General features: G+C 42.9%; 1 long non-coding RNA gene across 5 annotated transcripts in view; it reads left to right on the top strand.

Moving 5' to 3' along the window:
* Positions 1-27865, top strand: part of LOC144782605 (uncharacterized) — an 834782-nt gene that overhangs the window by 276376 nt on the left and 530541 nt on the right. The window contains exon 5 of one of the 5 annotated variants that reach the window (XR_013601171.1): positions 862-2776. The exons of the other annotated variants lie outside the window; for them this stretch is intronic. This is a non-coding gene — a long non-coding RNA (uncharacterized LOC144782605). Of the gene's footprint in view, positions 1-861; positions 2777-27865 lie in introns of those variants that run through there. 5 annotated transcript variants of the gene reach the window in all.

Here is a 27865-nt window from a genome sequence, read left to right as displayed (position 1 = left end):
ACTTTGTGTGTTTTACTATCGCCATACTGTTGCTGTGCGCCTGAATATCACCTGGTTACCTTCCTCTTTTGTGTCTATAGCAATTAGGTTCTGCAGATCATGATTTAAAATGCAGAATAGAATTTTCTTGAAATAGCTCAAATACACCGTGGGCCATTAGAACTATATGACAATTGGAGACCGAATTATGTGTCATGGTTGACTAAATTATGCAGCAAGTAAAGACAAATGATGTGGCATATTGGGTATTAACGGAAGATTTATGGCACATTTTCTAGCATTCATATTTATTTTGACACTTCAGCACTCAAGAATGCAGTAATATACAAAATATATACATTTATTATAGGCATTTATCGGATCACATTCAAAATAATATTCACCAACAACGAATGATTTTTTTTCTTGCATGGATGAATAAGAACACCATTTGTAACCTGCTAGGTCTACCTCCTGGAATAAAATAGCTTCATTAAAGAGTATAATGTGCTCTCCATGAAACAATCATCTTTGCACTTGTTTCTTGTGATTAAAGGTATGCCTCTTTCATTCTGCTCATCTCAACTATGCTTAAATACTTAGGTTTATTTAGTCCTCACTTTGCTCTCTCTGGAAGTACCTCTTACTAGCAGGAAACATCATTGTAGAACAGTATTGTGCATTAGGTGTGTGCTTTGTAAGAACATAAACTGTAGGCTTTTGTAATTCAAGACATCATAGCTCAAAAAGGAGCTCACAATGTTTGTAAATCTTTTAGACCTTGTAAAAAGTGATTCCTAATGCTTCAATTAGTCTCAGCCACTGATCATTACTCTGGCCTAATTCCAATCCATTGTTTTTTTGTCTACTTTCCAACTGTAGCTGGAGACAATCCATGCACAAATCAAAGGTGATCCTGCTCTATTGGGAACAGCCCAGCTCCTACAGTCAGTCCAGGTTCCCTCCAGATAGAAATACAAGTAAACTGAGGCCTGTTTCAGACTACATTGTCATATGGCTTATACTTTCCCAGTAAAACTGTATGTTTGTTGGACAACATAAACATCAAAACTGTACAAGACTGAGTCCACGCACACAATCGGGATATGTTGGCCTTAGTCCAGGATAACTCTCAGGCCACCATCTGTACCCCTAACCCAACAAGGTAACAGGTGGAAAATGTGGAATCTCAGAACATGACAACCCTGACTCCTCGTGGAAACAGATCTAGAACCCTTTTGTTTGATAACCCATGCATGCCCAAAGGGAGACACAAGACTTATTCGGATGTGCATTTCAATATTTATTGAAAAGATATGATTCTTATGTAAAATACATGTGTGGCAATTATCAATAGAATATAACAAAATAGAGTAATCGGCATCATGAGAATGTTAAAGAAGATAAACGGTTCAACCATTGTGCTGTTATGTAGATTATATGCTTGCTTGTAAATACAATGATATTTTGTGCTCATACCTAGAGCTCCTTATCCTAGTGTACATAGGGTGTGTGAATCTGCCAGAATCCCTGTAGGGTGATCTTACTTCCTTGTCACCTGTGGGTAAGTGTCATCTAGGAGCCTGTCTTGACCATGGAGCTGGGCGCCATCACTCTCAGGAGGGAAACAGGAATCAGATAGGCTGGAATTCCGGCATGGGGCGACCTTGACAGTGTTAGCAAAACGCTCCTCTAACTAAATAAAGGAGTGATGATGTTTATATATTAAACTACCCCTTTGTTACCATGCCGAAGCCCCAGTCTGGCCGCCATTTTTCATTCTATGTCCACAACATTGAGCGCAGTGAACTTAGCACTCATAAAGTATTTTCAAGGCTTGTGATAAAATGCCTTCAAAGAAAGGTAAATGTAAGCAAGGACATTTCATAGAATATTATCCTATATAGGCTTGCAATTTGTGTCTAATGTCAATGTTCAAGAAAAATTACAAGTTTAAAACGTGAACATGTAAATTGGTCGTATTCCCGCCCGGACCTAATGTGATCACATGACAGGTGGGGCTTGTCATTGAGGTGCAGCTTGGGTACAATGTCGCTTGCTCCAATTTCTCCATGGGAGCTTGTGCTGCAGCCATAAACCGGCTGTAGCACAAGTTCCCTTAGAGAAATGGGACATTCGGTTAATCCCTGCACCATGTGGCAGGCACCTTGGTGCAGGGATTAACAGGGGGGCACCAAAGGTGCCTCCTCGGCCCCCAACCGGAGGCCGCAGGGAGAAAGGGGCTCTGCTAAGGGCCCCCAACCTCACTTTCCAACAGTCTTTACATGTCGGAAAACCCGCTATGGTAAGCCTATTGATAACCAAGCACCATTATCCCAACAGCAGAAACGTTGTCCATTGAGATTAGTGCCGGTCTCTGGCTAGCCGAAAGGCTCCTTGAGCCCATCAGAATCCAGCCAGAATGACCAGCCAGTTTCAGTTTTGACCACCTGCATCATAATGTAGTGGTCAAAGTGAAACCCGCGATGAGGCCCGTAAAGGCTCCGACATGTGGTCGGAGGCTTTCCAGGTCGTCATTACTATCGTAATGATAGTAGCTGGAGAAAAAAGGCATACTTATTACTAAATGGAAGGGGTTTAAGGAGGGGTTTAGAAAGGTGTTTAAGGAGGGTCATGTACCCACCCACAAAAGAGTATTCCCATAGCTAATCACAAACTGCACTTCTAAAGTTAGTAGAGCCAAAAAGTGAGCCAAAACAGCAGTAAATTACTTCAGAGTTGCGTGCAGCACCACTCAAGACCAAACACATAGAAAATAATGGAGGGAGGGGCTTAAAATAAAACCCCATAGGAAATAATATTAAATACATTATTTAAAATACTTAAACATACACGTAAATATAATTTTTTTTTAAAAATACCATCAGATACAAAATATTTATTATTTAATTATAAAATATTTTAACAAACTCTTTTGAATTTCTAAAATAATATAACATTGATTTTTATTAAAATATCATTAACTCTGTGCATCACTTTTAATAATTATTAATCCATTCTAAAAAAAAGTTTTTATTTCAAGTGGGAATTAAGGGGCCCATTATGATCGCGGACGGACTTGAGTCCGTCCGTGATCACCGAGGAGGAGGGAACCTCCGTATGGGCATGAGGAGTTCCCTCCTGCGCAATTAGGATGTGACCGCCACCCTGGCGGTCACATCCTCTATTTGTAACATTGCGGCGGGTGCGGCTTCTAGCTGCACCCGCCGCTATGTTACAAATGCATACATTGCATTTGTATGCAGAAAGCGGCAGGCACCGCGCGGTGCCTGCCGATTTCTGCATACAAATGCAGGGGGTACCATAGGTACACCCCATGTGCACCCCCCACACCTCCTCCCGTCACCCCTGGGGGCCCGCAACGGGCCCCCAAACAAAAGTCCGTATGCCTTTCCACGGCGGAAATGCCGCCGTGGAAAGGCATAGTACTCCAGACATCCTAATATGCCTGGCGGTGTCTGATAGACACCGCCAGACATGTTAGAGCTTTTCCGCCGCGGTTGTAAGCCGACCGCGGCGGAAAAGCGGCGGACTGAAACCAAACCCACCAGCCATCCTAATTTGGCGGTGGGTCTTTGGTGGGTCCGCAGAGGATTCTCCGCATCCTCCAGGCCGGCGGTGGCTTCCGCCGGCCCGGAGGATGCAGAAAATCCTCCATCGTAATCAGCCCCTTAGTTTGTTTTTAATTTAATCTCCAGAAAAATATTTTTTTATTTAAATTAATATAGTTAAATCAATTAAATATTTACTTCAAATCTAAGTTACTAGCACTATGCCATTTTTCAGTTTTGTTCTAAATTTGAAATAGATATATAATATTGATTCACATTAATGTTTTACATAAAAATAGTTTTCCTGAATCCTAGACACTATCTTTGAGGACACTGTGAGCACTACATCTGTACTACTGGTTACTTTATAGCTCTATTTGCAATGCAGAAAGGGGAAGTTAGCATCCAATAAGTGAAATGAGAATTTCAGTCCAATATTCATAAGCAACTTTCCCAAACAAATCTTGAATGCATGATGAAGAATCTCAGTTTTCAAGCCTTTCTTAAAACAGACCAGCACATTTCTTCCATTCTAGGGTCGCTAAGAAATATAGGGGCTTATTTATGAGCCCTTGCGTCACTTTTTGTGACGCACCAGCAGGGTAAAAAATGCGCCATGTTGGGTCATATTTACGAAGTGACGCATCTAGGTAGATGCCTCATTTTGTAAACCCCTGCGCCAGGTATAATGTATGCAGGGTGGGCGTTCTGTCGCAAGTAAGCCTCTTGGAAGTGACACAGTGAAATTTATGAGATTTCACTGTATCACTTCTAGGACGCAAATGCGTCAATATCTTATGCCTGCCTTACAGCAGGCGTAAGACTGATGCAGGCACATATGAAATGGGACTTGCTCATGTGAAATGACCCATTGATGACGTTTCGTCACTTTCGTGACACTCTACAGCAATGCGTTATTTTTGCGCCTACAGCTACGTCAGAAATACTGACATATCTGTAACTCCTTGCGACATGATGCGTCATACTGTAAATATGACGCATCCAGCATTTTGTAAGGAGGGCGCAATGAAAAGTGACGCATCGCTGTTTTCATGCAGCGATGCGTCACTTTTCATAAATGAGGCCCATAGAATCAGAATAATTTCAAGCATAGTTGAAAAAAACCATGCATACAGCTAAAAGTACTAACATTGCATACAGTAATACATACTAATTACTACTTGTGGATGAAATAATAAATATTAAACGATTGGGAAAGATGAATATGTTACGTGCAAATTAATTTGATGTCGGTTCATGGCACAGTTTTTATTATGCTCGTTATGGGTTCATCGTTCAATTGTGCTAAGGAGCATATTATCTCAGTTTCTGGGTGAGCGATTGATGTTTCTTTTTGCACAGCATGGTCCTACTCCTAAGTGCCATTGGCATAGTACAACAAGTGCCTCTTTGAGCTTTAAGGTGCTTCTTTTTATTTTGTCCCTTGTCTTTGACTACAAGGTGCTTAAGCATTGTGCAAAAAGCCCTTTAAAGTGCATTTCCCGGTACCACTAAATTTCATCACAAAATGTAAAATTTTAGGCCATATTATCAAGAACAGCGATAACATTATCGCCGCTTTAGCGACAGGAAACTGCCGCTAAAGCGGCGATAAGGGGCTTGATAATATGCCCTTGTGAATTCCCATAGACGCCCAGATTTACACCAGAACCTGGGTTTCTACCGGAATTCACAAGGGCATAATATCAAGCCCCTTATCGCCGCTTCAGCGGCAGTTTCCTACCGCTAAAGCGGCGATAATGTTATCCCCGTTCTTGATAATGTGGCCCTGAGTTCCCTGGCAAGCTAGAGGAATGGAAGCTCCACTCAGCCAGGTGGCTACCGTGCAGGCGCCGATATGGAGTTTCAAAAATAGTGGTTTGAGTAGCATCTTTTTTTGGGCCATGACCAATGGGTAAGTGCAAATGATATGCGATACTGTCTCTAATACAGACGGCAGCTAGGATGAGGTGGCCTGCCATTCCAAGTTGGAATAAGGTCTTTAGTATCTAGGTGCCCAAAGCGATATAACATAAACAAACATTTTAAAGCATGTGAAAAATGGGCTGTCATGTACACATGAGGCCATAAACTGAAGTAAGAGCTGGTCACTGTCCAAGCATGCCGTCTCCTTGTGAAATGGTTCTTGGCCTGTAGGTCCGACAGCTACGGCAAAAAGCTGCTCTTTCCACGCTACTAGCCCATACGTCTCGAATATCTTATCAATTGGCTGTCTTAAGTACTCTCCCAGGGATGGTTTTTGTTTGTTCCTCATCTGCGCCTCGGATTCCATCCAACATATTTTCATCAAAGACCCTCTCTCAAAAGCACGAAGTCTCCAACATAGTTTGACAAAGCCGTTCATTCTTTGCAGTTTTTGATTTTTTAGGCAACATTTGAGCCGGACCTGGGCTGGACGATTCTGGCAAATAGAATACTGCTTTGTAGGCTTTTGTTTGTAGCTGTTTTAATGTATCCGTTTCCCTGCCTCACATGATTTCCATCCCATATGCCACTGTTGGGATAAATTGCGTTGCCATTACAGTTAGTTAGAAGACGAGAGCATGAGGGGAAGCTAAGTTTATTATTCAGCAGCTTCAATGCAAAAATTAGGGAATGCACTTTTGCCTGTAGGGCACCCTGGTGTTGTATGGAGGACAGCTGACGCTCCATATTGATGTCCAGGTACTCTTTTGTGGATACTGTGAGAAGTTGGCCTGATATATAATGTTCACTATTCTAGTGAGCACTTTGTATCAGTCCAAACAACCCTTATTGATGATTGGTTGTAAGTCAACCTTATAGACCAGCTATCCTAGTAGCATGGATACGAGCAGTCTAAGGCTAATACTCTAGAGGGCGTGTTAAGCCAGCTGTTTTACCATCACATTACCCCTTGAACACCAAGTGAAAGGACACCACACAAGTTGTTATGAAAATAAACGTATATTTATTTCTAACAAGACTACACTGGCTCTTTATGAGACAGGGAGCTAAGCACACAACAAAACTCTTAAGAAAATACTTTAAGTCGCACAATTTACACAAATGCCCTAGGGGCACGAAAAACCATATACTCAGTAAGTGGAATGCGAACTTACTAGCAGGTAAGTAGTACTTTTCTAGACTTAGGAATCGCTAGGCCTACAATTCTAAACACTGGGATTAGATGCAGGAGGCCTGTGGACGTCGTGTGCAGAGTGGGAACTCTCACGCGTAAGGCGGGAAAAAGTCTATGGAGGCTAGCAGTTGCAAAGTTACTGTTCTCGGGCGAACCCGACTAGGTGGGTCGAAAACAAGGGTGGATCCGAACACTTAGGGTGTTGGACTATGCTGGAGCACCGGAGTACTCAGGTTACCTAGCCCAGGGGCTGCGGCTGCATAGGGTTGAAGTTGCGTCGGAAACCCTCGTTGAAGATCCAGGAGCCTGAAGAAAGAGTTGCTGGCAGGCGGCCAGTGAAGAAAGTTCGGAGTGATCCAAGCCTGGATCAGGGAAGAAGAAACCTGTAAGCAGAGGGGACCAAGTTCTGAATCACTAGCCAGTGATTTGAGTGGGCACCAGGATGGCACCGGACGAAGTCACCTCAGCCAGGTGAGTGGGCGCTGCTGGGCTCTGCAGTCTCTCGGACCAGGAGGCGTTGTCGGCGACCAGGATGGAGGTGCGAGCTGTCCCACGAAGGTTCTTGCTGTCGACGTCGCTGGACCCAGGATTGGGCAACAAGTCTTGGCAAATGCAAGGCCCACGCGGTGGACCTAAAATGGCGTCTTGAGTGGACCAGGAGGGTCCAGGGTGCTCCTCTGTTGGAGGGGAGCAAGGGCTAGTCTGGAGCAACCAGACCAGCAGTAGTTGTCGTCGTGGAGCGTCGTGAGGGGGCCACTAGCCAACGGGCAAGTGACCTGGACAACGCGGTTGGCAGCAAAGAGCAGAAGGGCCCCACGCAGATCTCGTGGATGCAGGGGGGCTGAACTTCGGTGCTGGAGCTGCTCAGGGTCGGGGCTTCTCTTACCCCAAAGCACTCGGTCGAGGATCACTCGGTGGTCGTGCTGGACAAGCGTCGTGCAGTTCTGAAGATGGCCGGTCCCTCGAGGTCTCGCCACACCCACGGATCACAGCTGGGCTGATGATGTAGGTTGAGGTCAGAGGTGCCAGGGAAGCCGGTTCTCGTCGTGCTGGAGCAGTCTTGATCCGAAGGAGAGACTGGCAACAAACCGCGATGCTTGGTTGGTGCCTGCTGCTGCAGGGTGACTACTCCTTAGTCACAAGGGAGAATCTTGGGAAGAAGTCTTGAGTTCCTTTCGTGGAAAGTAGTTTCAGGATTCAAAGATGATCTGATTTGGAAGGGGGCCAGTTCCTACCTTTATCCTGCAAAAAGGGGCTGGCACGCGACTAAGTCCTGCCCTATGGGTGGGACTAGGAGGGGGGTGGTTACACCCCTCTCCTTTGGCGGGCTTTCCCCAGCACAGGGTCTGGAGTGACCCTGGAACTGGTTCCAGCCGGCCTATGCACAGTGAGCACCGGGGTGCCACTTGCAGTCACCTTCCTCTAAAGCCCTGCCTACCTAGGATACACAAAATCCTGTCTGGGATGGTGCTGGCACCGCCCCTGACAGGAAACCCTTTGTCCTTGCCTCCTGCTCTGGGAGGACTCCCAGCAGCAGTAGGGCAGACTTGTGTCTCGGTGGCAGCATCCATTTTGTGGAGCTAAGGCTATGTCTGACTTTAACCGGGGTTACAGGTTACATACATGTCGTGTCCCTCTAGAAGGGTGGAATGCTAACCCCGTCGCCAGGAATATAATGCACTTAAGAGTATATGGTATGCGATATCATGGAAACGGCTAAGGGATGGATCCCGAAAGCCGCAGACAGGCTCAGCTCATGCCAGAGCACTATCTCACACGATTCCACGCACTCTGCCTTCAGGATTGTCAAGGCCTGCCATAGGAGTGACTGATAGGAGATCTGTGTGCCCATTTTAGGGTTAGATATAGGAATACTATATCTATAGCAAAGGGTGATTACACCACCTTGCCCCAGCTGTCGTGCAGCCAGTTGTGTCAGATTTGGATGGCCAGCCAGGGGTGGCATAATACATGCTGCAGCCCCTGGTAGGCCCTGGGTACACCTATGCCCTGGGTACCTAAGGTACACTGTACAGGGACTGATAAGGTGACTCAGTATCCAATTAGATATGTACCTAGGGTACATGGAATCCATTTTACAGAGAGAGCAGTAGGCCTGGGGTCCTGAATAGCAGGGCCCCAGGTCAACTAAGTCAGAAAACCAGCAAAACACCAGGCAAAAAGTTGGGGGCAACCATAGTCAGGGATCTACCTTCCTACAGATACAACCTCAACCTGCCTGTCCTTGAGAAATATAGCTTAGCCTTGCTGATCTCAGGTTTCTGTTTGGCAGACAGTGGGTGACCAGTCTCCTCAGGTATCCTGTACCTCTCCTTCAATAGAAATTCTTCATGGTGCATTTAACATTATTCTTATTGTTATGGGAAACCTGTGGAGAGTTTTTAAGTCTGGTTTCATTTGGTTGCTCTGTTACAGAATCTGGCACATTCTGATCACTTGATTCCATACATTTTTGAAGCCTCTTGATAAGTTTTTTTGGGAACCCGTTGTAAAAGATATTAAGGGCCTCATTTATGAAAAGTGACGCATCGCTGCGTGAAAACAGAGATGCGTCACTTTTCATTGCGCCCTCCTTGCGACAATAATGATGCGTCATATTTATAATATGACGCATCATTGCGCAAGGAGTTACAGATACGTCAGTATTTCTGACGTATCTGTAAGCGCTAAAGTGACGCATTGCTGGAAAGTGTCACAAAGGTGACGCAACTCCAGCAAAGCATCCTTTCACATGGGGAAAGCCCCATGTGAAAGGGCTAGCGTCAGTCTTACGCCTGCTGTGCAGCAGGCGCAAGATTTGGACGCAATAGCGTCCTAAAAGTGACGCAGTGAAATCTCATAGATTTCACTGCGTCACTATTACGAGGCTTTTTGCGGGGCAACGACCCCTCTGCATACATTATACCTGACGCAGGTATAATGTAGCGCAGGGATTTACAAAGTGACGCATCTGCTGAGATGCGTCACTTTGTAAATAGTGCGCAACAGGAGGCATGTTTTACGCCGCCGATGCATCACTTTTTGTGACGCATCGGAAGCGCAAAACTGACGCAAGGCGTCATAAATGAGGCCCCAAGTATTTTAAGCAGACAGGCCATCATAAGGTGCCCACCTTGTGGTGGGTTGACTGGCAGGATTAGGACCCAGTGGATTGATACCCTTGAACATAGTACTGACCAGCAGAATGAAGGGAAGATCAGAGTCCAAGTGGTGCTCCTAAGTCGGGGATAGAGAGGACTTCTGACCCCCCCGCCCCATAACCAAGTTTTTTGTTTTGGCTCAGTTCAGTTGTAAGAAACTCTCCTTCATTTGGAAAAATAAGTGACCTAAACAGGTGAATACATTGGACTAATTTGCTGGCCTGTTTTGTGGGTGAACATGCTTTTGAGCCACACATATCTATTTGTTCTTACTGCTACAGGTATAGCATCAACGGGCACATGCATACGTTGAAGACGAGCATGATAGGGATGTCACACACTGAAGTCTACAAGACACCTTCAGGGGTGAAGATTGAACCTGCTGGCAGTGCCTGGAGATGAAGGTTCAAATCCATTCCAAGATGAACCCGGTGACTCCTCCCCATTCCCTGGATGGGCACAACAGTATGTTGAGGTCAACGGTGACATAGGGTTAAGAAAGGTTGAGGAACATTATAAGGGGTGTGCTCTTGTTTTCATATAAGGACCCTAACAGCCAATATCATTCTGGACCACCTCTAGACTTGGGTTATGGAAAAAGGAATTATCCTTTGCAAGCTGTCAGTTTCAAATCAAATTCTTCTGTGCTCAACAATATAGCAGCTGTCCATTCTTCATCGGAGAGATGCCTGTATGAAAGGACAGCAGGTTCACTCAGTCGTCGTTGAGTTTTCCACAGCCTCTACTTGTGTTGATAAGCTGTTTTTATGGTATAAACCGGCTATCCTTGCGATTCCTCCAGGCCTCTTGAGGTTGCAAATTGCTGTGCACACATCAGATTGGTGCCATCTGTTGATGGGTGTAGACATGAGTCTTCTGCTAGTACAGTAACATGGAATGGATTGAAACAGGGATGCTGCTGGCGCCTTTATTGTGTTAATTAAATGTTATTCTTTACCTTAAATGTGTCTACATCATGTTCTTCCATCACTAAGGTTGCGCCCTTTCACCTGCCAATGTACGGGGACATTGTGATCTATTTTGACATCACCTCCATTGGGCTTCAGTAAGAATTACATGATTTACACTGGTATGCCGCTAAACATGTTCTGAAAATTAATGGGCTCAAAAGTAAGATTTTGATCTGGAGAGGCAGAAGGAATGTCTCCTGGGTCAGGAAAGTATGAACGCCTATGTATGTTTGGGTAGGGTGCGTTCCCATGATTTGAGCAATATGCACTGTATAGAACAGTAAGGTGGTAAGCCACTGGTGCACAGGGATTAGGTAAATTCTCTCTTCAACTCCCGTGGCCGCAGACATGTTAAACATCGACTGCATGTACACAAACCTAAAATTCCCTCCACGCTGCTGTATGCAGTAGAATGCATACTATATGAATAGAGACAATTTTTAACCAAGTGGGGGGAAGCATTCTCCAAAGCCTGTGTACCCTGGGGTCCCCAGTTTCTATGCAAGCCTTGCATTTGAAATGTGACTCCCCCGGCACCGCTGCTATAGCATTATTTACTGGGATTTGATCGGGTTACACACTCATTCATTCTACATCCAGTTCACTAAGGGGACTCTTAACAGCAGAACTGGTTGCCGGTTCAGAGCAAAAAAGTACATTTATCTCGTGAACTCGTTTGCAATTTCTGTGTTGGATGCTCAGAGTTGGCCTTTTGGCTAGATGAAATGGATCTTGAATGTTTATAACACCTGAGCTTTAGACTTGACTGGGAATATTGCTCTAAAATGAAAATCCATTTATCCAGGTTTGCGACACTTTCTGTTAGTCAAATATAGCCATATTTAGAGGTGCTGCAAGAGAAAAAGGACAGAAGATCGATTTTTTATTTTGGAGGAGGGCTGCCTCTGACGATTTTGACTTGTTCATGGGCGATCTATCCCCGAACAAGGAATATGTCCGCTACGTGCTGTAGTGGTACAAAATCTTCTCCATTAGATTTTCGCTTGTTCTGCACTGTTTTATTTTTCATTAGATTGAAGTTGTCTCATCTCCTAATATAATTAATTAATCCTCACCAGTTATGAGAACATAATTTGACTTCATCTTTTCATCAATATAATACAAACTTACCTGCAATGGCAAACAATCGAGGTCTACTTCGGATTCAGGAAGCCACAAAGATGATTTTCTAGCATAAATAGTCATTGCACGAACTTGACCCGAAGGTATCAGAGCGTTTTTCTTCAGCACCAATTGCGTTAAACAAGAACACATTCATTTTTGTTAGGCACGGGGAGATTAAGGGCCAGATGTAGGTAAATACTATTTACCGATTCTTAAATACCGAATTTTACCGATTCGGTATTTAAAAATAGGTAAATAGTATGTAGCTAATTTTTCGGTAAATTTGACCAAATCGGTAAAATTCAGTATTTGCCGATTCGGTATTTACTGAATCGGTAATTCCCATTCATTCCTGTGGGCCTGGAGGCCCGTAGGAATGAATGGGAATTACCGAATCGGTAAATACCGATTCGGTAAAATGGGGAACACATTCAAGAGTGGCAGGGTGTCACATTGACACCCTATTGCACCCCTGAATAGTGCATGGGTGCACATGTGGCACACATACATGCCCTAAGGGCATGCATGTCTGCCACATTGCAGTGTTGGAAAAGCAAAAAATTGCTTTTTCAAAGGTTTTCGTTATTTACCACCAACTTGTAGTAGGTGGTAAATAACGAATCCTTAACTGAGGAATGCACTCACTTGAGTGCCCTCTACATTACGGATTCGGTAATTTACCGAATTGGTATGTTAAGAATTCGGTAATTTACCGATTCCTTAAGTTACCGATTCGGTAAAATACCGAATCCTACAAAAATGTCACCTACATTCCAAATTCCAAATACCGGTCGGTAACGGCCAAAATTCGGTAATTTCGGTCATTACCGACCAGTATTGGGCGCCCTACATCTGGCCCTAAGTGATTTGCGCAGAATCACAGGATGTTGAGCGTCATTGCTGAGACTCAAACCCACTTCTCCAGATGTGAAGTGACTGCCCTAGCAATTAGGCCACATCGTCTCCCTGAGGGGCGATGGGGCTTATTTACAAGCCCCTTGCGTCGCCAGGTGCGTCACTTTTAATATGGGAAAAAGTGACATACTGGTGGTGCAGGGACTTGTAAATAAGCCCCAATGTTTTTAAGGCCTCTTTATTTCAAGTATAATATAAGATCAGTGAATGATGCATGCAATTTTCTGATGTTGCCCCCCATGTATGCGTATGCTTTGGTGTTTTTTTATTTATTTTTAAAGGTTTTCTGGTAAATTAATTTGTTTTATATTTAAAGAATTGTAACACATTATTTGTTTTGTTAACTTCTTTAGAAGTATATATCAAAAAAATCAAACACTATGAGCCTCGTTCACAAAGGTAAACTTACACATTACTGTAAAGTTATGATTTCTTTGGTATTCATAAAAAGTGAGATTAATTTTACTAATGGTAATTTTCAACTACGTAAACTTTGCAGTCAGGGCAAAGGCGTAGGACAGATCTATTTTTTTTATGTGCGAAAATCAAAAAAATAGTAAACTTACAGATAAGCGTAAGTTTACCTTTGTGAATCATGCCCTCAGTTTATATGATTAAGGGTTACATCCAGTAGGTTAAAGAAAAAAATCTTCCTCCGTAGGATTATACTGTTGTGGGTAGTTCATCCACACTATACAGTTAATTGTCCCACAGAGTATGAAACATTACAACAATATGTCAATTCACATTTTATTAGTATCAAAATTAAATAAAGTGGTCACATAAACACATTAAAAATTGTTTCCTTTTCTTGTAACAATGTAGACAATACAAAGACAGAGGCCCATGATATAAGTACAAGGCAAAATGCACAACACTAAATCTCTAACATTGACACGGGAAAAATAACAATAATAAACACATGACAAAAGACACCATATGCAATAATGCAGTAAACAACAGTACACAAAAAGACTAAACTGTAAAACGCCTACGCGCATTTCGGAACAAAACAAACATGTACACAGTTCCTTCTTCAGGGCAAGAAAGTAAAAGCCGGTATTTGGGGGGCCGTCTTTTATTCAATTGGAGCAACCACCGGATATGTGGTATAACAAGCTCACAGGCCGTGAAAGTAGGTGTCAGGAGTTAGGGTTTTTAGTGCCGACTCTACACCCTTGTCACACTGAGGGTGGTTGAAGGCCAAGTGCAGTGACCATTATGGGTGGGCATGTTGAGCACATGGCCTTTGTAGTCAACAAGCACAGCATTAGGGGCCAGTTTCTGTTGCACTGCCCATGATAAATGGCGAATTTCTTTAGTTTTGGGGTTTGCATTGAGTTTGTGATCCCCATTAGGTATGAACCAAGACTTCCCTTTCAAATTTGATTTCACTGAATTGTGAGTGTATGTGTGTTAGTATGCATGTATGTGTGTGAATAAATATTCCAATCCATTAAATATATACACTGGAACATGAAAGTTTTAAAGTTGTTTTAGAGCAAAAGTATTTCTTCCAATTAAAGTACAAATCAAAGAAATCTTCCCATAATGCCTCATCATCACACATCTCCCAAAGAAGCAATAACAATGAATTAATTGATCAATTTAGGCTACATAATAGAGGTCACCGTAAGACGATAACAGAAGAGCACCCTGATCAATAAGCACATATACATACAATTAGAACTGCATTATTAGTATATTGTAACTAACAATGTAACAAAGAAGAAGCAAGCTGGACCCTTATCATCAAAGTCTGGCTGTGGAGTACCACGCCTCCGCGTAGCCACAGATGATCTTGCCCCGCCCCCAGCAATGGTGGATCGACCCGGTATGCTGGCGTGCGGCAGGCTGGCGTTCTCGGTCCTGTAAGCCCTGTTGTGTGACGGCTTACAGCTGTGCCTTGGATTGAGTGTCACTCTTCACTTCCGTGGTGCTTTCCCCCCGCTTAACCGTCTGAGCATTGTGTGACGGAAGCACTTATGCTCCCCGAGCGGGTTTGGACGGAGCCCGCTAAAGGTGAGGAGAAAGAGGCTGCAGGGGCTGTAGCGGCCTCTTTGACTGTTTGGCTGTGGTTACGCTATCCCTGAAGGCCAAGGAAAGTTCAGGGAAGCAAGACAGCGGATCGTTGACACCACGGAGAGGCAGCAACTCGGCTTGGTTCAAGAAGACGAATGCGCAAAACAGTGTAAAGGCAAAGTGGGGAAAACAGCAGGAAAGGCAGCAGCGGCATGAGCGGTGGCGGCAGTTTTCTTTGAAGCACTACAGATACCGCTGTCTGCTCGGGAGGTCTGTCTGCTCACGAAGAGCGGGGAGAGTGATCGGCGTTCCCCAGAAACGTTAGCTAGCGCTTCTGTTTTACGAGGTCCCGGGTTTAAGCACCGGCATCTCCACCTACTTAACTTTGTGCTGGCAGGAAAAAGAAGAGCTCTAAAGCCCTGGAGTTCCGGCAAGCAGTTTTCTCTAGCATTGCAGATGCACTGTGAGCTTCCAGAGAAACAGCAGTAAAAGTAACAGTACAGCAGTTCTGCACAGCAGGCCGTAGGAATGTATTCCGCTCTATTTTGTGAGCAGTGATCAGTGTTTTTTTGGTACTCTTCCTCCTGTTCCTGCTCATTTATGTGGCGGTAGGCGGTGGGCAGAGCCTTGAAGCTCCACAGACGCCATCGTCAGTTACTTATGGGATTCAGCCTCTGCTTAAATCTTACAGGGAGAAGGGGTTAGAGTGACAAAGGCAGAAAAAACTGCAGAAAAGCAACAACAGCGGTAAGCAGTATACTGATCAGCTTACCTGCTACACTTGTTATAGTACTGTCAGCAGCTCACTGTACCGGCTCAGGGTGTTTAGAGGTTGTTATTTGGAGAAGCTGGATAGACTGTTTCGCTGCCCCCCATCTACCAAGAAGGACAGTGTGCAGCAGCAAGAATGGGAAAACTGCTTAATGCTAGCCTTAAAGTTAAAACCCGTCGAGCCCTTGCTAAGGAAGCAAAGGAGGTAGCCCGATTGGCCAGCAAAGAGAAGGCCCCCAATCAACTTGGACTTGATTCTACACTAGAGAGTTCGGAAGAGGAAGATCCTTCCTTTGTTGAATCTTGGGAACAGGTGGGCACGGCGGACGTGGCAGACAAGAACGTTGTTACAGTTATGCATGCATCATCTCCGCAGGATAATGCAGGGTCCGAAGGACCTATAAAGGTGAAAGCAACAAAAGAAGTAAAACAAGCAAAGCAATTTGCACTATTTCTGAAAAATGCTACGTTGCAATCTCCCTCTTTAAGCTCCAGACCAGCTTCAAAACTCCTTATGGAATCCTCACCTGTTATAATACCATTAGCTTCGGTACCAGCAGCAGACCTGGCCTCTATGAGTCAGAATAATTCGCATGGTAGCCTGAGAGCCGACTCTCTTACAATCATGGAGACATCCGTGGGACAAACTCCTAGTCCGGATAAGCTTACCCCTTTAATTTCGACGACTGTTCAGATTAGGAGTCAGGCGGGGCATCCAGTTATATTAGAAATTCCTGGTCAGTCTGCTGCCGCCTCTAGGTCCCCCGATATATCATTGTCTCTCCAAGCTCAAACCGAGAATTTGATACAGCTTCATGCTTCTCCTCAAAAACTGGCTCCCCTGACTGGCTCGAGGTCTCCTGAAGAGATTATGGCAGGGGATTTCTCTTCCGCTGCAGACCACGTCTTCCGCAGTCCAAACAGGGTGGTAGCTGGTGAATTTCAGATGAATATCAAAGATATGTTGAATTTAATCTTGGCGGAAGTCCGCGAGCTGAAGAGAACTCAGAAAGCTGAACTCGCTTCTCTTCATCAACAATTAGAGAAAAGTGAAGAGTCAATGTCAAGTTTTCCTATTAGAATCCAGGAGGCTAAAGCTAGGATCTCCGTTTTGGAGCACCAGATGACTATCGTAATGGGAGAAGCCAAAGCTGTGGCCAAAAGCAAGAATCTCCTTGAGAACAAACTGGAGGAATTAGAAAATCACTCCCGGATATCTAATCTCCGGATAGTTGGAATTCCAAAAGGGATCGAGGGCTCCCAAACCCTGCTGTGGGTTAATTAATTTATTAAACAAAGGGTTATCCCAGAGTTCGAGGGTGATCTCACTATCACAAGGGCTCATCGTGTTCCTGCCCACCCGTTTCCCAACTCTACAATGCCTCGAACAATACTGTTAAAGTTTGCTGATTATCGCGTAAAGGAGAGAATACTTACTAAAGCAATCCAGCAAAGACAGTTTGCTGTGAATGAGACTGTAAAATGTTGTATTTTCTCCGATATGACTGCTGTGGCAGCACGTAGGAGAAAGGAATTTGTGAAGATCCTCCACCTAGTCAAAGCTAATGGGGCGCAAGCTTCTATCGCCTAGCAGTCTAAATTGAGAGTCTTGGTAAAGTGCAAAGTTTTCATGTTCTCCGATTTGGAGGAAGCCCAGGAATTATTAAAAGAGATCTCGCAGGGGTCCAGGGCTTAGAAGCATTTGCTTGATGTAGTATTTTGATCACTGTCATTGCTATAATTTGTGGGGTTAGGTGGGTGAGTCTCCCCCGCCTCTGTCAATGTAAGGTCGAGTTCTTTGCTAAAACATTTATTTGATCATAACTGGGGCTTTACCCCCTTTAATGTACGTTTGCTTGCATGTTTCATCAATATTCAACAAAGTTGAAGAATTGCTGGGGGAGTCATGAGTAGGATTACTCAGGTGTAATTACATGACTCCCAGGTTAGAGGGGGGGTGAAATGTGGTTATTGTGGTTGGTGGGGGGTTTGCCACATTTTGGAGGGAGGGGTCACGAGGGGGGGTTGAGAGCATAAGGGGAAAAATGAAGTCCTGGTGTTGCAAATTCATTCAGGTTTTTATACATCCATTTGTTAGTTTGACTCTGGGTAGGTTGTTTAGCGGGTTTAAGTTCTGGTTTGACCTTAAGTATGGCTAGTAACGAAATGCTGAAAGTGGTTTCTTCTAATGTTAATGGTCTCAACAATAAATTAGGGCAATTGAGTTATGGATTAAATTGGAAAGCCCGGCCGCGATTCTTTTGCAAGAGACCCATATAGCAGCTGCAAATCTGGCAGATTTTTCAATGTTCAGGTCCTGGGCAGCTTATAGAGGGTTCTCTTCGTCCTCAGCCTCTCATAGAGGGACAGCAATATTTTTAAGTAAAAGACTACAGGCAGAGGTAGTTAACTCTGATAAAGATGAGTATGGTTACTGGTGCTGGGTTACCTGCACTCTTAGACAGAGACTGAGACCTATAACTTTTATTAGCATATACACCCCAGTTGAGGATAACCCCAAGGTTCACGAGGATTTGTTTCAATCCCTAATTCAGACATCGGGCGAGTTGATTCTGGGGGGGTGGTTTCACTGTTTTAATGAATCCCAAAATCGACTCTTCAGCACGGGCTAAAAAACAGCTGAAACCTAAATCCTTAAGAACTATGCAACATTATGGGAAATCCTGGGTCTAGATGATCCATGGCGTGTTGCCTTTCCAACTAAAACAGCGTATACTTGCTGGTCAGGCAGATTCCGTACTTCGTCACGTATTGATTTTTTTCTGGTCTCTCGGAGATTGTGTTTTAGTCAGCAGAGTTTCCTACAGAATGGATTCTCTGATCACGCTTTTTTGGTCCTCGAGCTACAAGTAGGAGATTGTGCCAGGACCCTTAAAAGTTGGTCACAGAACAGACAATATTTTAATGAAGAGGAATGGGTGGGTTTCTTTGGGACAGAGATCAAGGATTTTTTGTCACGAAATTGTGGGTCTGCACCACTTAGTGTGATCAGGTACACTCGTAAGGCCTTTATCCGGGGGTTAATCATTGGAAAAGATGCAGAATATAATAAAAAAAATCAGGGAAAATAAGAGAATCTTGGTGCAGAAGGTCCAAGTGTCATATTCTGTATTCCTTAACAACCCCTCGGTGTTTAACCAGCGTCAGCTGGATCAGGCTAAACGTGATCTTAGTTCAAATTACTATACTTAGAGTGAAACCTTTTTAGGTCTTGGCCTGCGTCGCACTGCGTAAGCAGTGGGCAGAGTCCGAGATTTTATGTTTTGGCTACAGTGGGGCTTGAACCAGCCCCTCTTCTCCATTGGGTGGCTTCCTAAATGGAGGCCAGCCATTGGAGGAGAGGGGCGTCACTCTGTTCAAGCCCCGTCTTTTTGCGATTCGGGGGCGTGTTTTTTGCAGTTTTTAAGCTGTGACGTCATCCGTCACTCAACTGCTAAAAACACGCCCCCGAATCGCAAAATGACCGTGTGTTTCTCCAAGGCATTTCTGCCTCGCCTCGGAGAAACGTGGTCGTGTGGAGCGCTCCTCTCTTGTTTGGGGTAGGCGTGGAGTCCTCGGAATGCGAGAGTTTTGAGTGTGGCTATACCGCTATATATTTTTCAAGTTCTCCTACAATCCGATTATGAGAAATCTTATTATTTTCTATGCCCGATTTGCTTTTGAAGCACTGTGCGAGGAAGTTAAATTCTTAACCGCGTCCAGTCCGCTTTCTATATTAATGACGGGAGGTTTTAAAATGGTGGGCGTGTGCACTACGGGGATCGGCTTCCATTTCTGGGATTCGTATCTGCGACTGGACGCGGCATGCGGGGGATTTTGATGTAAGTGAAGGGCTGCACTGTGCGGGTACCCGGTTCCACTGTAAATGAGATCGTTTTGTTAGGCCTGTCTTTAACTAACTGCTGTGTTCGTATCATTTGACCATTAAGTATTTGTGCATTTTGTTTAGTGATCAGACTACTGTTGTCACTTTGAAAATTGGGTTGGTAACCTCCATGTAACAGGATCCATGTTCTTTACATTTTCCTCAGTAATCAGACTACTGCTGGCACTGTTTGCAGTTCGGGATATTTATTATCAAACTTGGTTCACAATGTTTAGTGACCTGACTACTGTTGTGTGTGTGGCTCTGTCTGTGTGTGTGTAGCTCTGTCTGTGTGTGTGTAGCTCTGTATGTGTGTGTGTAGCTCTGTGTGTGTGTAGCTCTGTCTGTGTGTGTGTAGCTCTGTCTGTGTGTGTGTGGCTCTGTCTGTGTGTGTGGCTCTGTCTGTGTGTGTGTGGCACTCTGTGTGTGTGTGGCACTCTGTGTGTTTGTGGCACTCTGTGTGTTTGTGGCACTCTGTGTGTGTGTGGCTCTCTGTGTGTGTGTGGCGCTCTGTGTGTGTGTGTGGCGCTCTGTGTGTGTGTCGCTCTGTGTGTGTGGCGCTCTGTGTGTGTGGCTCTGTGTGTGTGTGTGGCTCTGTGTATGTGGCTCTGTGTGTATAGCTTTTTTTGTAGGTGGCTCTATGTGTGGGTGGCTCTGTCTGTGTGGGGGTGGCTCTGTGTAGATGACTCTGTGTGGGTGGCTCTGTGTGGGTGGCTCTGTATGTGTGTGTGGGTGGCTTTGTGTGTGTGGCTCTGTGTGGGTGTAAATGCAATAGGTCATGCATTTGCGAGCGATTAAGCTATTGGCATTGAAAATGACAATGCCATTTATTTAACGATTAAGCTATTGGCAATGTAAATGACAATGCCATTTATTTATGAATTAAAAAAAAAAAAAATGTCATGAGCAATGCCAATAGCTCTACCTTTAATAATGCCGAGACCATTGCATTGTAAATGCTTGTTTCAACAATACCTTCAAAAAACATATGAGGAGAGTAATTATACGGGTAGGTTTTTGGCCTGGCAGGCCAGGGAGCAGGCTGCCTCTAATAAAACGTGTTAAAATGCCCCTTAACTGCCTCTCGTACAGATGACCCAGTTAAAATCGGTGAAATTATGCTACATCATTATGGGTCTATTTATGGCAAACAGCAGTCGGTGGATATGGCCTCACTGAAAAGATTTTTGCTTAATAATGGTCTACTGACACTCTCGGAAATAGAAAAACTATCTATGGCGAGTCCCTTTACTGAGGAAGAGCCTGGGGAGGTCATTAAGAATCTGCCAAATGGGAAGGCATGTGGCCCGGATGGGTTTCCATCTGAATTTGTAAAAGTTTTTTATAGCTCTGTCGCAGATTTTTTTCTTAGTTTAGTCAACTCTATGTTGGAGGGGGGGGCAATACCAGAATCCTTTAGACAAGGCAACATAGTTAGTTTTCTGAAAAAAGGTAAGAACAGTGAAGATCCGAACTCTTACCGTCCGATAACGCTGCTAAATTCAGACTACAAAATCGTCACTAAGCTGTTATCAATTTGGTTTAAACAACACGCAGCGCAATTGATCCATCCGGACCAGAATGGTTTTATTGCAGGTAGGCAGCTAGCCACCAATACACATTATTTAACTGAGGAATTGGATTATTTTGACACTCGCAGGATTCCCGCTTTAGTCCTTTTATTAGATGCAGAGAAGGCTTTTGACCTTGTTGTGTGGGAGACATTGTTGATGATTCTAGGTCATTTTGGTATTTCCTCTAAGATCATGGCCCTGATCTGTAATTTATATTGTAACGCTGAAGCCAATGTAATTACCAACACATCGGTGTCCAGGCAGGTTAAAGTAAAATGCAGCACAAGGCAAGGGTGCCCTTTATCGCCGGTTTTATTTGCTTTCTTCATCGAACCGTTGGCGAGAGCAATAAGGAATTGCGTTGATATTCGTCCTCCAACGCAAACTATGGCAAAATTGAAATTATACGCCGACTATATCATGCTAATAATTAAACCTGAGATAGAGGTTCAGGCTAAAGTTTTTCAGGTCTTTGAGGATTTCGAAGTTTTAGGTGGGTACCGTATTAATAAAAAGAAAAGCGAGATTTTACAATGTGGTGGAGCAGATTTGGATCTCCATCCCAATACTCTTTTTCTTGTGTCAACACTAAACCTAAGAGATATCTAGGGGTATATTTTTCTGAAAATGTCAGGGACCTATATCACCTGAATTTTGTACCGCTCCTTCGAAAACTCAGGAATTGTTTTCACGTTGGAATTCTCTTCCTTTATCCATCTTGGGACAGGTGGCTTTGATTAAAATGTCTGTTCTTCCCTTGTTTAATTTCTTGTTTTCAACCATCCCCTGTAGCTTATCAGGCTCCTTTTTTACCCAAGTAGATTCTATGTTTACAACTTTTTTGTGGGCAAAACATTCATCACGTATTACACTTAGCACTTTATATGGTTCACTATAAGTGCCTTCAATGGCTTTTTTTAAAACGACAGGCCTTTTATAAAAGATATTCCATCCCAGTAATTAACTCAGCCACTATATTACCTGGCATTTTATCATTGGCAGGTATTGCACAGTCCGCAGAACTTATAGCAAAGTGGGCTTCAGCTGGGTTTCGTAAGGTCACAGATTTTCTGAGGAATGGAAGATGGTTGACTATGACCGAAATGTCGCAATTGATTGTTAATGACTTGATTATTCTGGGGTCATATAACGTCTTCCATAAATTACTTGCTGAATTAGATGTGTCTCAAATCACCGAACACCACCAGCTAGTCCATGATCTTTTACAGGACGTGCCAGGCAGAAAACCGGGGGCATGGAAAAAGTAGTTAGCTCTAGTTAGGGGCCCGGATCTTGGACAGAAGGCAATTAAAAATGGTCTGACTATGAAGACTTAGAAATCTCAGCAAACATGTGGTCAGTTATTAACAAACTCAATTTCAGTACTTTAAGAGGTGCGAATTGGCGTAGGATGTTGTTTTTTAGTAAATGGCAACTTTATTGAACCACTCTTTCTCTTTCGAAAATGTATGCTAGTCAATCAGCGCATTGTTTTCGCTGTATTAACCATCCTACAGCTAATTGGTCCCACATTATGTTGCAATGTCCTAAGATACAGAGGTTCTGGGAGGACATTTTTTGTTATCTGTAAACTGAATGTTGTATTCGATTAGCAGTGAATGATTTGTTAATTATTATTGGTTTTGATCCAGATCTCTTCCTTGCTGACCATTTGGTTAAATTCCTGTATATTGCAATGGCTGTAGCAAGATCACTGCTGTTGCAAAGGTGGCGTACTGATCTGATTCCTTCTGTCCTAGAGTGGGTTCAGAAGATGAGAGTGGTTAAGAGAAGTGAACGCACTTATGCACTACGTGTTGGGGGGCTTAGGAAGTAAAAAAAAAATGTGGGTTACATACATTGATTAAATTTACGAGGGGTTACTGCCTTATGCATGTTTTAAAGCTAGTAGTATTCTGTTTGTTGTTTGTATTTGTCCCTGATTCTTCAATGCTTTGTAAACTACTTATTTATTCTTGCAATACTAAATTTTATGCCTGAAGTTATTCTCTTTTTATGGATGTATTATGTTATTGTATAGTAATTTTTGGACTGCAATAAAAAAAAAAAGAAGAAGCAAGCTGGAAAGAAAGGAAGAAGAAGGGAGGGAGAGTAACAGACAAAATCTTCTAAGCAGTAATTTTATGGAAATAGGAGTGACCAATAAAAGGAACATTTGAATAATTATAGCAAGTAATGCTTCATGTAAACAGTTGTATGCAGGGTTAAGCCACAGAAATGGAGGTAGAGATTCTTTCAAGGGGGTTTAATCTTTTAAATGCATGCATTCCTTTTGCTCTAAAATATATCTGCACTGATTTTAGTTCTGGAAAGAAGTTTTAGATTGAAGTTGTCTCATCTCCTAATGTAATTCATGAATTCTCACCAGTTATGAGAACATAATTTGACTTCATCTTTTCATCAATATAATACAGGCTTACCTGCAATGGCAACCAAGATGTCAAGGAGGTCTACTTCAGACTCAGGAAGGCACAAAGATGATTTGCTAGCATAAAATAGCCCAAAAGGTCCAAATATTCCTAAATTACATTTGTTTCCCAAATACCTTTTGAATTTTATACATCCCACCTAGCCAGTCATACCCTGACTAGATTGTTGTAAAGTCCAAGCTTGGACAATGCTATAAATGATCTTTTACCGGACCAAATGAACTTCAAAATTGGTCATTCAATATAGTTAAAAGAGAATGAAATGAACCTTTGGGGTAACATGCCTAATGCATAACCGATAATTGGAATGATAGGTAGTTTTACTACTTCACTCCTTCCCCATCAGCTTTGAAATGTTGTAGAACATTTATCAGTAACATCACTAACTCTTTGGACCACCAATATCAATCTGTATCACTGTGTTTCCCATATTGTTATGAAACATCAATCCAGATATTTAATGTCCTTTTGTTCCATTCCAACCAGAATTACTCAACCATTGATAGTGTACATAAGCAGTTCAAGTGAATACATCCAGATATTGCGGAATCGGTTGTATACATTCTGGTACATCCTGGATAGAAGATGGCACAGACGAAATAAATATTATGACATTATCTGGAGAGGCAAAAACTTGATACCTAATGTTCCTTATATATATATATCTTTTTTTTTTAGTTATCACTCAAGGCGAAATAGCAGATAAATAGCAGAGGCGAAATGGGGCAACTAGTATGGTCAACAAAACCGAAATACTTTGACAGTATCTCATTAGCTCTTTAGCTCTTATTGCTGCTCTAGTTTGTCAATGAAGTACCATAATCATATAAACAAAAGTTTTCTCCATAATAACTTTGACCATCGTGGATGTCAAGAATCTCTACAAAACCTCTCAAATGCTTCCTCAGCATCTAGCATGATTGCCACTGCATTTATTATGTGACCCAGTTGCTCAGTATGAAAACTCAAAAGCCATTTTGTTAGGAAACCAGTTTGAGATGGATGAATCCATTTGTCAATCGTCCCTAGTAGTTTGGTGGCTAGAATCTTTGTGTATACTGAGCGTACATTTATAATCTGTATTTATTAACCACATTAGTGCTAAGGCAATTTCCCCTGAGTGCTGTTACTCCAGATTTCCCATTGTTCATGACGAGTTCAGCTCGTCATGAGCACACGAGCAGTGTACTGCATGACGAGCTGAGCTCGTCATGAGCATGGAAGGGGTTAAGACAAACAAGCAATAATTGGCAGTCTCTAAATAATCTTTACCTTCTTTAAGATTTGACATGCTTTTAGTATCAACTGCCAGTCCCTCTACTTTAATTCTATTAATGAATGTTCCAAAAAGCTTCTCTAGGGCGTGAGATAGGACTGAGCTAAAGCTTTGTAAACAAGGTTTGTTAGCCCATCTGGTCCCGATCCAGGTGCCTTGCTCTGCAGCCGATTGAAGATGACTCATTGAGTTTCTTTATATTCAGTTGGTTGACTCTAGAAGCCTTTCTCCTCCTCTTCAATTATATGTAAATGTTTTGTCTGGTGTTATCTGTAAATCGTATCCTGCTCTTGGTTGACTTCAAGACCATAAGGAATTTTGTAATAATTCTTCAGTAATTTTACAATCCTTTAATTTCTGGTATTTATTTCTCCCTTCTTATCATTGAGCCTGTATGTGGTTTCTGGAACTTCTATTCTTTACATAATTAGTAAAAAAAATCTTTCAGATTTATTAGCCCCACATGCAATCTTTACTTTGTCTCATTGAATCATATAGCCTGTCCAAACGACAGCAGTTTGTTATATTCCTGCTTCACAGACTTTCATCTTAATTAGGCATTCTTGTCTTTGAAAGCAATATGAACTCATTCTGAGCTTTGTATTTCTTTTTCAATATTAGCTATCATATTATTCTTTGAATTTTCAAAGAGTAGATATACCCAAACATAAACTTCTATTGTTGCTTTCATTGCATCTCAAATCATAACTTATTCAGTGATACCATTCGTCTTCTCTTGAAAAATTACGGTAAGGAGTCTTGTGAATCGATTGATTTCTGAGTCATTCAGCAAACTGCTATTGAATCTCCAGAAATTGCATCTCAAAACATACAGAGTTAAACTGGTCTGCATCCGAACACATACTTGATTCAATATGCACATGGGATGAATTATCACTAGTTATACACATTGTAACATATTTTGATTTAGCCGCAAATAATCTAATCTAGAATAAGATTAGTGGCACAAGCAGTAGAATCCATGCTCTTGTCCTGCGGGCAAAGTAACCACCGTGGATCAATCACATTTCTAAGTTTACATAAGGAAGGCAATTATTTTTTAACATTAGGTATGGTTGGTTATCCTGCATCTACTTTGTCTAGCACTTAGAGCCTGATTTAGATCTCAGCAGACAAGTTACACCATCACAAGGGTGATGGATAACCTGTCCGCTGAAATATATATCCCATTGGATATAACAGGATTTATAGTTCAGCGGATGGGATATCTGTCACTGTTGTGTAACCCATCCACCGAGATCTAAATTAGGCCCAAAATCAAGTACCAAGTTAAAGTCGCCACCGGCTACTAATATGGGTAAGATGGAGACATTAATTCTAAAGCCTATCCAAAAGGCTTGAGAAACCAGAGTGGGGCCATTAATATTGAAAAATACAACACCTTCCAGCCCCTCACTGAGTCTGGCCCACACCCAACACTATTCTTTGTCACTCTTACAAGCTCTTAATTTAAAAGTAAACGCCATTTCTTTTTCATATGCAATGCCTCTTGAAAAGGTCTGGTATCGTACGTAGGAGAGATGCCACCTTTCAATCTGCCACCATATTCTAAGATCTTTCTTCAAGCCACAAGATTATTAATATCGCTGGTATCTGTTGACAACATATTGAGCTAACAAATGAATAACAATAAACACACTGTTACCTGAAAATTGTACTTTCAAACTACTATTGTAAACCAATATTCTTAGTTTCTAGTCAATCACACCTGCTAATGTTACTCGTCCAATACCTCACAACCCACTATTCGATTCGATTAGCTTTATTCGATTTTGAAATATAAAATCATAAAAGCACATTGCAATATATATACACCATTACATTTCATTTCATTTCACAGCAAGTAACATTGTAGCATAAAATCTTTAAGAGAGATCAGGTACCAAATAGATCATTGCGGAGTATATCAAGTCAAAGTCTGGATATTAACACCCCTCACCCAGGAGCCGTTTCAGTCCAACCAAAAGTTACTCTCTTCGTTGGTCTTGTATGGGGGAGGAGTGATACTCTGGGATAAAAGTCAGATAGTCCCCAGGTGTGTATAGGTCCATCTCCTATCTGCGGTTGCCAGGTCTGGAGGTATGGGACAACGTTGCTATTTCTAAACTTTATTAACACCAGATCGCCAGGTATCTCTTTTCGAAGCGGGCCTAGCCAACCCACCCTTCTAACACTTCGTATTCTCCCATCGATATCAGGAGGCAGGGGTCTATTCTTTGTTAACCAGAACAGTGCCTTATTTCTTAGTTCCTGTTGACTTTCAGTTTTTCCATTTGTAAGTACTGGCACTCCAGAAAGGACGCACACAAACGGGACAGCCTCCGGTGGTAATTGTATGTGGTTTGGTTTTCGTGGCATGTTCCCTGGATTGGGAAGTGACCCTTTGGGTGGTATAATTTCTTTGTTCTGCCCAGTTTTGAGGGAAGAGCTATGTGCTATTATAGGTTTGGTGGGCACTTTCAGGGTGGGTGGAGTTAACATACGTGGGGCTGCTGGTTGGTATTGGTCAGTATTACTTTGGGGAGTTGTTAAAGACTTTGGGGAGTTGTTAAAGGCACTACAGTGTTGCATAAGGGCTGTATGTGAGTGGAACCTGTCATACTTTATAGGAGTAGCGAGTTTGTCTTAGTCATTTCCTCTATAGCCGCGATCCTATCCCCTAGAATGTTCATTCTTTCTATCAGGGGGTATATCAAAGAGTGGATCATGGTTTCTATCTGGCCAACAGGGATGGTGAGGTAGGGAATGCAGGGACTAACAGTTTCACGGGATCCTTACATGTTTCCGGGGAAAGGGTGATAGGCAATGAAGGGATCAGATTGAATTTTTGCTGTTTTGCTTGGCTGCCTGTATGTGTATCCACAAGTCGTTTCCTTTTACCAGAAAGGTCCGGAAGGGACATTATGGGATTCATGTTGCCTATAGCGGGTGGACAGAGGGGAGTACCCAGGAGACTTCCATTTGGTGGGGAAAATATACTGGACTGGGGACTTGTGATGACTGTAGGGCAGATAGATGCAC

The sequence above is a fragment of the Lissotriton helveticus genome, chromosome 9 (genome assembly GCF_964261635.1).
Source record: "Lissotriton helveticus chromosome 9, aLisHel1.1, whole genome shotgun sequence".
Taxonomy (NCBI): domain Eukaryota; kingdom Metazoa; phylum Chordata; class Amphibia; order Caudata; family Salamandridae; genus Lissotriton; species Lissotriton helveticus.
The sequence above is the reverse complement of the archived record's forward strand: the minus strand, read 5'-3'. Positions and strand labels throughout refer to the sequence as shown.